Source organism: Euprymna scolopes, chromosome 25 (genome assembly GCF_053919585.1).
Source record: "Euprymna scolopes isolate OS-2025 chromosome 25, ASM5391958v1, whole genome shotgun sequence".
Lineage (NCBI taxonomy): Eukaryota > Metazoa > Mollusca > Cephalopoda > Sepiida > Sepiolidae > Euprymna > Euprymna scolopes.
The window spans coordinates 73467802-73477890 of NC_136506.1; positions in this window are offsets into that span (position 1 = coordinate 73467802).

Genomic DNA, 10089 nt, shown 5'->3' on the forward strand with positions numbered 1-10089 from the left:
TGTTTATTTCTCTATATAAGCGGGCATGATTATGTGTATTCATGGGTCATATGTATGCATGGATATATTTTTGTGTGTCTATGTCTGCGTACAAGTGTATCTGTATGCATGCATCTGCTGGCCTTTGTGACTGTATGTATATGTGTATCTATGTATATGCGCATGAGTGAGCATATATGTACAGATGTAGCTGTGCATGGATTTATATACATATATCTGTCTGTATGCCTATACCCACAACACATTTCACATTGAAAATAAAGTTAAGCATAGCCACTGCCCAAGGCAACATGTTTAGGAGACCCCCTCTATGTATATGAACCTAATAATTTTTAAACCTTTATACCCCATTTAACCCCCCATCTTTTTTTTTTTTTTAATAAAAACTATAAAATAATCCCCATCCAATAAGCAAAGCAAATCAATACAGACTCCTAAAAATTAAAGCAACAACATACATTTGGAACATAACTTCAACATATCCACCTAATCTTGCATTATCTACACCCGCTTATTTATCCTTTATCTATTCATTCATTTATCTACCCTAACTTTACCTTACTTACTCAGCATAAATATACACATCTCTATGTATATATGTATATGTCTGTATGTGTATGTATGTTTGTATTTTTATGAATGTGTATACTTGTATATGCTTATATATATTATATAACCCCCGCAGTATTAACTAACGAGTCAGGCAAACAGAAACGAAGTCCTACTCAACTATACATGCACTAACAAGAACAACGTGCACGCATACATAATGCAACGCTGCCAAATACTCACATACATATATTATGTACACACGCATATTGACACTATGAGTATATATTGACTTGTGATTATTTACTGAACTTTCGGTACCAAAATATAGCTTCTATCATAAAAATATAAACTACCTCAAAATATAACTTCTATCATAAAAATTGATCTATGAACTGTTCATTTTTACTCGAGCAAAAAATTAATATGTTTTTATTATAAAGGTTATATTTTTATGTTATAAAAGTTCGAATAAAGACCTTTTATTTATTAAAACAATGAAAACCTCAAAGCATCATTTTATTATTGGCAAAAATTATCAAGATTTTTACGATAAATTATGTACACTGATTGTCATCCGTAGATTACAATTTGCCTCGCTTTAAAACTGCAGAAAGCCTTTGAAAACAAGGAAATGCGAATCTTAACAATAACCTGGTCTTTTGGCCGAGATCACAAGTGTAGTATCTGTTCTTCAGATGTTGCACCTCAATTTCTTGTTCTCTGTCAGTGGAGGCGAAGTCCTTCACGACTGAGACAGTTTTTAATTTTTGTTCCTTTTCTCCATGTTAAAAAACGACCCTGGTGTCTAACTCTGTCCCATAGAGAGGCATTGTAAATAGGAACAATGACCAGTTCTGTCGAAGGATGAAGTAACGCCTAGGGGGGGGGGGCGATGTCCTAGAATCGAACAGAATGATACTTTACACCGATCTGGGGATTTTTATCATGGCCCCTCAAAATCAACATGAATGTAATGATTTTGCGGTGGGAATTAAGTTCAGTGCAATTCTAGGAGGTTCACCCTCCCAGGTTTTATTTTCTTTCTTTGAGAAAGAGTTAATTTATTGCTAATCACCTGGTGCGCTTTAACTAGGGAATACTGGCGGGGCTGCCCAGGCACTTTGCAAGTAAGAGTGTCCCTCCCCGGGGGTGTTATTTTTTTCAATCCCACTTTCCGATCCTGGTGTCTAGGTTCTTGCAGTGGGAGAGAATTAAACAATTATTCCGATCATAAGATGCGAGTTCCTATGTGTGATAGTTTTTCTCAGAGAGGAAAATGCAGGCAGTTCAATAATAAAAAAGGTATGGACTGAAATATTTATGGGGAAATTATAGAGGTTCTGGTGTGTTTATTTGCCTCCTCTGCACAAGATTAGGCACATGGTCAAATGAGGTTTTGAAAAGCCAGTGCACTAAGTGAAGTGCACTCTGACATGCAAAAAATGTCTGAGCAGTCCCGTAAGTGATCAGCAATAAATTAGCCCCCTTCTCTAAAAGAAGGTAAATCATGGGAGCATAGATCCCCTAGGATGGATCAAAACCATATAAGCAGCCCGACAGCAACAGAATCATTGTCGGACTGACTGTCGAAGACGTATCCTCGACCGGTTTCTGGTGTGGATCAAACCTTTGTGGGACGAGTACTCTAAATCGTCAAAAGTTATATTCGAAAGGAGGGGGGGGGAGAACGAAACCGGAACACACACACACACACAAACACACACACACTCACATACGCCTACGTTGTTATTGCGCGTACATTAAAAGTTGAGCTCCCCCAACACCCACATCACTCGCCATCATCGGTCAGTTATTGTCATTTGTTGATTCGTTAACGCGAAAGCGGACTTCCGTTTCCGGTACGTCTTTAAGGGTGTTGGTTGGCGTAAGCAATACATCCGGTCCTATCCGGAAAACGATCAATTCTTTTAATTCCTGTGCAAGTTTTGTTCAAACACGACTCCTCCTCCTCCTCCTCCTACTACTACTACTACTACTACTACTACTAATAATAATAATAATAATAACAATAATAATAGTAATAATAATAATAATAATAATAATAATAATAATAATAATAATAATAATAATAAAAATAATAATAATAATAATAATAATAATAATAATAATAATAATAATAATAATAATAATAAAAGAAGAAGAAGAAACAACATCAGCAATAACAACATTTTATTTTATAGTTTACTTGCATTTACCGTAAACAAGCCAACATTACAAAGACAAGAAGAAGAAGAAGAAGAAGAAGAAAGTCGTTTATGTAAGCGGAAGGTGGCGGGCTCGGCTGGAATTCTCTTTTAATTGTTTGGAAAACCGGAAATGCCTCCTAGGATCGCCAACAATTGTAAGCGCATAGCGATAGTTCGACAGAGCTTTTGAGCTTTTGTTAGTGAAAACAGAACGAACTCGTGTATAAGTCGAGTGCCATCCAAATTTATAGGGACAGACTAATCTGATAAACCTATAAGATTTTTACTTTTTTTTTTTAAAAGCATCCTCTGATTTAGAGGCAAAAAAAAAAAAAAAAATGATGAACTCGACGAAACATACCCACGCGTTCATCCCTATTTACTTCCTCCTTCAGAAAGGCAGAGTAAGACAAGGTCGATTTTTATGTATGAAAAACCTATCTCCCTGAACAGGGACACTGTGGACTGGGATATAAATAAATATTGTTTAGTCGAAAACAATTTCTCCTTTAGCGATTGAGGACAGAACAGATACTACACTTTAATCCTAAAGACAGAAAAACATGTTTTTAAATAATATAGGCCAAAACTACTCGCCGCAGGCCAGATTCGACCCGCCAAAGTCTTCAATCCAGCCCGCGGAGCTCTTAGTGAAAAAGTAAAAATATTGATGAAAAATATTAAAAATTGAAATGCGTGAAAATATGGTGTTTTTTCTTTTTATACAAAAAATGATTAAAAGAATGAGGTTTTGAAGAACTAGTTTCACTAAAAAAAAGAAAAAAAAAGCAAAGCTCATTAACAAAACAGTATAACGCACGTCCAGATCACTTTTGGTCCCTCGGCAAAAGGAGGGTGGACCTGTAAATCCACTCTTGTCCGTTCGTCCGTTTGCCTGTCCACACTTTTTTTAAATTTTGCACAAACATTAAACATGATATGAGTAAAAAAGTAACAAAACGGATTTTCCGAGAAAACTCCGGTTCCCCAGGAGTGCCTTTCGGGTTAAAATGGCTAAAGTGACACTTTTGTACTTATCAAAAAAAATTGATGCCTTGGATTTTTATAAAACTTTCTGAAAAGTTGTAACTAATTGATTTTATATAATTTTGTTTGTCTATACTTCGCGATAACACTTGGGTGTGTCCCAGGACGCTTTTTTAGGGCTAATAAAAAACAGTCTATTTTGGGGGACTATTTTACCATATTTGTCCAAAATTTTCTATATATGTCTATTTAGCAGTTTTGCATGGTGCTGAACTCAAATTTAAATATGTTAAGGCCTTGGGGACTTTTGAGGCTAAATGGGGGGGGGCAAATGATGGACTTAGTTATTTCTTTTTTTGCATGGCGCAGAACTCAAATTTATATATGTTAAGGCCTAAAACTGCACCGTTTGTTCATTTTTATCAGGATTTGACGTCCCCTGGGGAGTTTTGGGGCTAAATGGGGAGGCAGATGCTGAACTTAGTCATTTTTTTTATGCCTCGTTCGTTGTACACTCATAGGGGACCGTGCATACTTCACTTGTTTTTTTTAATTTTGACCCACATAGTACAAAAAGTCATCAATCCGGAATCCTCATTTGAAAACTTTGGAAATCTTTGGTGTAACCGGTAATTATTACTATTACCAATATAAATCATATTAATGGAAATACAGTTGGAAATGTGCAATTATGGTGACTAATCCCTGTTAATTCTGAACGGATACCATAATAAGAGTTAACGAGTATACGGTGGAACCTCTCGTTTGTGAAACACCATACCAAGAGACTGCTTCTCAGCTGACTGTAGCATTGCCGTTTTCAAGTCTACTGTAAACAAGTTCTTGTTGAGCCGTCCTCTTAAATAATCAAACCCTACCCAAACGCCACCTTTACCGATCATCACGGTGTTGTCTCATCAGCTATATGGTAACGTTGTCCGCGGACTAACACACGTTGTGTGCAATTTCAGTCGCAAAGGAGACCAAGACAAAGAATAGGAAATAACTCCAACTCGCTTGTTCTTTGTAGCAACAACATTTATTTTCTCAATAGTGCAGTCGTAACGTCACCCACATGATCTACAACGTTCTCCACGCCTCTCGCGAGATCTCGAACGTTATCTCGTCTGTCTTGAGATTTTTCTGTTTCTTTTATCCCCCCCCCCACCGGTGACGTCACTTCGCATTCATTCGTGCTATGTTACACTCGACACCCATTAACTTTTATCCTTCAATTGTCTTTGGGCCTTGATAAGCAATGATTCTCTCTCTCCTGGTAAAAGAAAAAGTGCTTCTATTTGGTTGGCATTGATTTTTATTGTTTTTAGAATAAGGCGCTAACAGAATGGACGACGTGAAGGTTATCAAGTGTAAAGTCTGGTCATTCAGTATGAGTTTGCAGTAACTTAAAGCAAAAGTACAATTTCCACTTTTATTTTAATTTTGAAGCATTCTTATCTTGCATTCCTTTCGGGTGAGTCAGAGGATTCTATTTGTTGGCATTGGTTTCCGTGGTATCTTTCTTGTTAGAATTCTTTCTAGAAAGCTGTTTGGTACTTACTAGTGACGGTATAATTTAAATATTTTCCAAATTCCAATGCAATTACCGATTCCATACTAAATCCCCGATTCCGATACAATTCCCGATTCCGATTCTGATTCTTTATAGCTTTAGAAAGTTATAAAGGATTAGTTAACTATAGAGTTTTTATTTTTTCTCAGTTACCGTGAAAAAAAAACAAAAAAAAACATGTTAAATGTGCAAGTATTTTCTCAAGCGTAAAAATACACTCGCGGTAGAGGTGATCTATCGAGTTTAGTTTTACTGGTTGTTTAAAATCAATAAATATTTATTATTTTATTATCATTATCAACAGTGAAAGATTTTGCTAAAACAAAATCAAATAAAAAAGACAATGCAATTTCTGGCATCAGAAAATAGGCACAATGTTTTCTGATTCCGATACCGCTACAGATACCAATTTCGATACCCCCAACAGTTCTGATTTTTCCGATTCCCCATTCAAATTCTGATTAATCGTTGCAACACTAGTGCTTGCAGGAGGAGCTATGTGAAGGTTATCAACATTAGGATGGAGAACAAACTGGATTTGAACTTGGCTCACCCAGTCCATGGCGTTAACCACTTAGCCACTGTCACTTCCCCGTTGTTGACATATTGAGGTGTGTTTGTGTATGTGTCTTTAAAGTAGGTTATCTGAATTTCAATTTTCCTTAAGCTTAAGATTTTTTAAGCTTAATCCCGAACCGGAGATAGTTTTGTTTAGAAATCAATTTCATAAAGCCGTCCAACATGTGCCAGCATGTAGGATGAACGTTAAACTGATGCTGATTATTATTGCTGAGCATCATTCATTCATTTCGTATGAATCAGATAATTGTTGGCATTCGTTTTCCCGATATCTTTCTAGTTGGAATACTTTCTAGAAAAGACATTGGTATTTGGTATTTGTTAAAGGTTTCTGTAGAATGAACTGGATTCGAACTGTGCACACCCTCATAGTCAGTGCGTGTTGTTAACCATTGAGCCCCCCCACCTGGCGTCAATATTCTAAGGTTTATGAGCCATTAACCACTCCATGTACTCGCGGCTCATTAAAAATCCAATAAAAAATTCATTCGGACCTTGAACATTTTTATTTTATGCTTTACCTACATTTACCGTAAACAAGCCACTGAGATATAAGAAGATACTATGAATTAGGAGCTGGTTTTTTGAGGGACACCTTAAGTTTTTTTTTTTTTTTTTTTTTTTTTTTTTTACAAAGGCATCACCACATTATCAAGGCCCAGAGGCCACTCAAGGATAAGGGTTAAAGAGTGTACAGTAGAAATTGGTCAATATAGTAATCATTAGTAATGAAAATTTGGTAAATTTAATAACTTATATGGAACGGCTCATCAAGAACTTATTTACTTTAGACTTGAACACAACCATATTGTAGTCAGCCGGAAAACAGGAAAACGGAAGACAATTCCACAGGCGTGCAGTTCTAAGAAAGAAGCTTTGTTCATGGAATCTACGTTTAGGTTTAGGCACAGATAAAGAGTGGGGGAAATTATTGATAGTGTTTACAGCTAGACGAGTGTTTCTTGTGAAAATTTGGCGAGGAGGGACCATAGATTGAAGCTCAGTTGAACACTTTCCATGAAAATAACGATACATCAGAGACAAACTCGCAACATCTCTTCTGTGAGATAGAGGTTGCAAGGAGGAGAAAAGGACATCTCCTACGAGGCTACGAAGTCTATTTTGAACTCTATCAAGGCAGGACACGTCCTTTCTAGCAGCTCCTGCCCAGATGTGGCAACAGTATTCCATCCTTGGACGTACCTGGCTCTTATATAGGTAGAGAATAGCATCAGCAGTGAGATATCTACTGGATCGATAGAAAGATCCCACCATTTTTCCAGCGGCCTTGGCAACAGATTTGATATACGTGTTCCATTTAAGATCAGGAGTAATGGTCAAGCCCAGAAGCTTGTCAAAACTTGAGGCCTCCTGAAGACGAGAGCCATTCATTTCAATTGATGACAAATGTGGATTAGAATGTTGATGATGTAAAGAGAGAAGCTTGGTTTTAGATGCATTAAAAGTAACCAGCCACTTCTTTCCCCATTGTACTACGTGCTCAAGATCAGAGGAGAGAGAATTGGAGAGAACTTGGTCGTTTACTGTCTTAGATGTGGTACCATAAATGGTAGTGTCGTCAGCATAAATGTCTACAAATGATGTAAGGATATGATTTGGAAGATCATTAATGTAGATCAAGAAAAGAGTTGGGCCCAGGATGGATCCCTGAGGGACACCGGCATTAATACTGTGAGCTTCTGATTTTTGCCCCTCAACTACTACTCTTATGAACCTATCAGAAAGAAATGATTTAATAATTGAGAAGACTTTTCCAGCTATACCATAGCTAGCGATCTTATGAAGTAAACCTTTATGCCATACCCTATCAAAGGCTTTAGATATGTCAAGAGCAATTGCCCTAGAAAGATTGCCACCGTCGAGAGATTTGCTAATCCTATGCGATATAACTGTAAGGACATCTGCTGTAGATCTAGCAGAACGGAAACCATATTGAGTGTCACTAAGAAGGTTATTTTTGTTGAGATGTTTGATTACTTCTGTATTTAACACAGATTCTAGCAACTTACTCATGACGCACAGGAGACTTATTGGCCTGTACTGAGAGGGGGATGAGCGATCACCTGAATTCTTAAATACAGGGCATACTGATGAGATTTTCCAGGGAGATGGGAAACTATTCTCCTTAAGACAACGTTTAAACAGTTTTGTAAGTATGGGCGCTAATTCAGGTTGAAGTTTTTTGAGTACTATAATTGGAATACCATCAGGGCCAGTTGCTTTACTCGAATCAAGGTTTTTGATTAGCTTCGCAACATCACGTACAGATATACGTATATCACATAGCGTGTTTTCTGATACAGGAGGAAATATTCGGGGTTGGCGGTCTTGGTCGCAAAGGGTAGAATTAGCTGCAAAGTTCTTGACAAAGAGTTTGGCTTTATCTGATGCTGACGAGATTACCTCAGGTCCATTGATAATAGTTGGGATGGAGCACACGCTTCTGTTCAGGATTCTGTTTGCTATTTGCCAAAACTGGTGGGAACCAAGCCGCTGCTCAGCTACTTTGGACTTAACAGATTGAGCATACAACACTCTTGCGTTCCTTATTACTTTCTTACAATGGTTGCTGGCAGTCCTGAAAACGGCTTTAGTTTCCATACATCTATTACGTTTGAAGCAGTGGAAAAAGTGATTTCTGTGCGCAATGGCAGCAGCACATTCTGGAGAGAACCATGGCTGGCTGTTAGGTTTTTGCTGAAACTTTTTAGAGGGTATGAAATGGTCAATACCTACAATTAACCATTCAGTTAGGTCTAATACTATAGAGGACACATCCTTTTTAAACATGGAATGTAGAGGTAGATCAGATATAAATGTACGGAAGCTATCCCAGTCAGCCTTAGTGTATCGATATACTGTACGATGAAGTGGGGTGTTGTCCAGCAAAATGTTTGTTTATATTAAATTTTGATATAGTGGAAGATCCTGACACTCCCTGAGAATGAATTACTCAATCTATAAAACGCTAGCAAACGATTATCAATGGGAAAGAGTACGCTAATCTTGATACTCCGGCATTCAAGAAACATTTTGTTAATTGTTATGTCGTACTTTTTACTTGTTATAATTTACTCTTATTATTAATAGTCAACGTACCTGTGACCCGCTAAATCACAGCAACTAACACTATTTATTTTGATGTAATTCGAAAATTTATGAACTCTATGTATCTCGTGTTTCCTTTGCAGCAGCCTTGGCAGTGCCTTCTCTTTTCTTTCTTCTCAAATATATGGCCGCATTTAAATACTCACATCCAACCCCCCCCCCTTGGCTTGGCTTAATTTAATTGCATTCATGTTTTTCTCTTATTAATTTTCTTTTCTTTCTCTTCTAAGTCATTATCTTTATTCTATTTTTATTATATATATTATTATATATATATATATTATTTATCTTTATTCTATTTTTATTATATATATTATATATATATATTATTTATCTTTATTCTATTTTTATTATATATATTATTATATATATATTATTTATCTTTATTCTATTTTTATTATATATATAATTATATATATATTATTTATCTTTATTCTATTTTTATTATATATATTATTATATATATATTATTTATCTTTATTCTATTTTTATTATATATATTATATATATATATTATTTATCTTTATTCTATTTTTATTATATATATTATTATATATATATTATTTATCTTTATTCTATTTTTATTATATATATTATTATATATATATTATTTATCTTTATTGTATTTTTATTATATATATTATTATATATATATTATTTATCTTTATTCTATTTTTATTATATATATTATTAAATATATATTATTTATCTTTATTCTATTTTTTATATATTTTATTATATATATATTATTTATCTTTATTCTATTTTTATTATATACATTATTATATATATATTATTTATCTTTATTCTATTTTTATTATATATATTATATATATATATTATTTATCTTTATTCTATTTTTATTATATATATTATTATATATATATATTATTTATCTTTATTCTATTTTTATTATATATATATTATTATATATACATTATTTATCTTTATTCTATTTTTATTATATATATTATTATATATATTATTTATCTTTATTCTATTTTTATTATATATATTATTATATATATATTATTTATCTTTATTCTATTTTTATTATATATA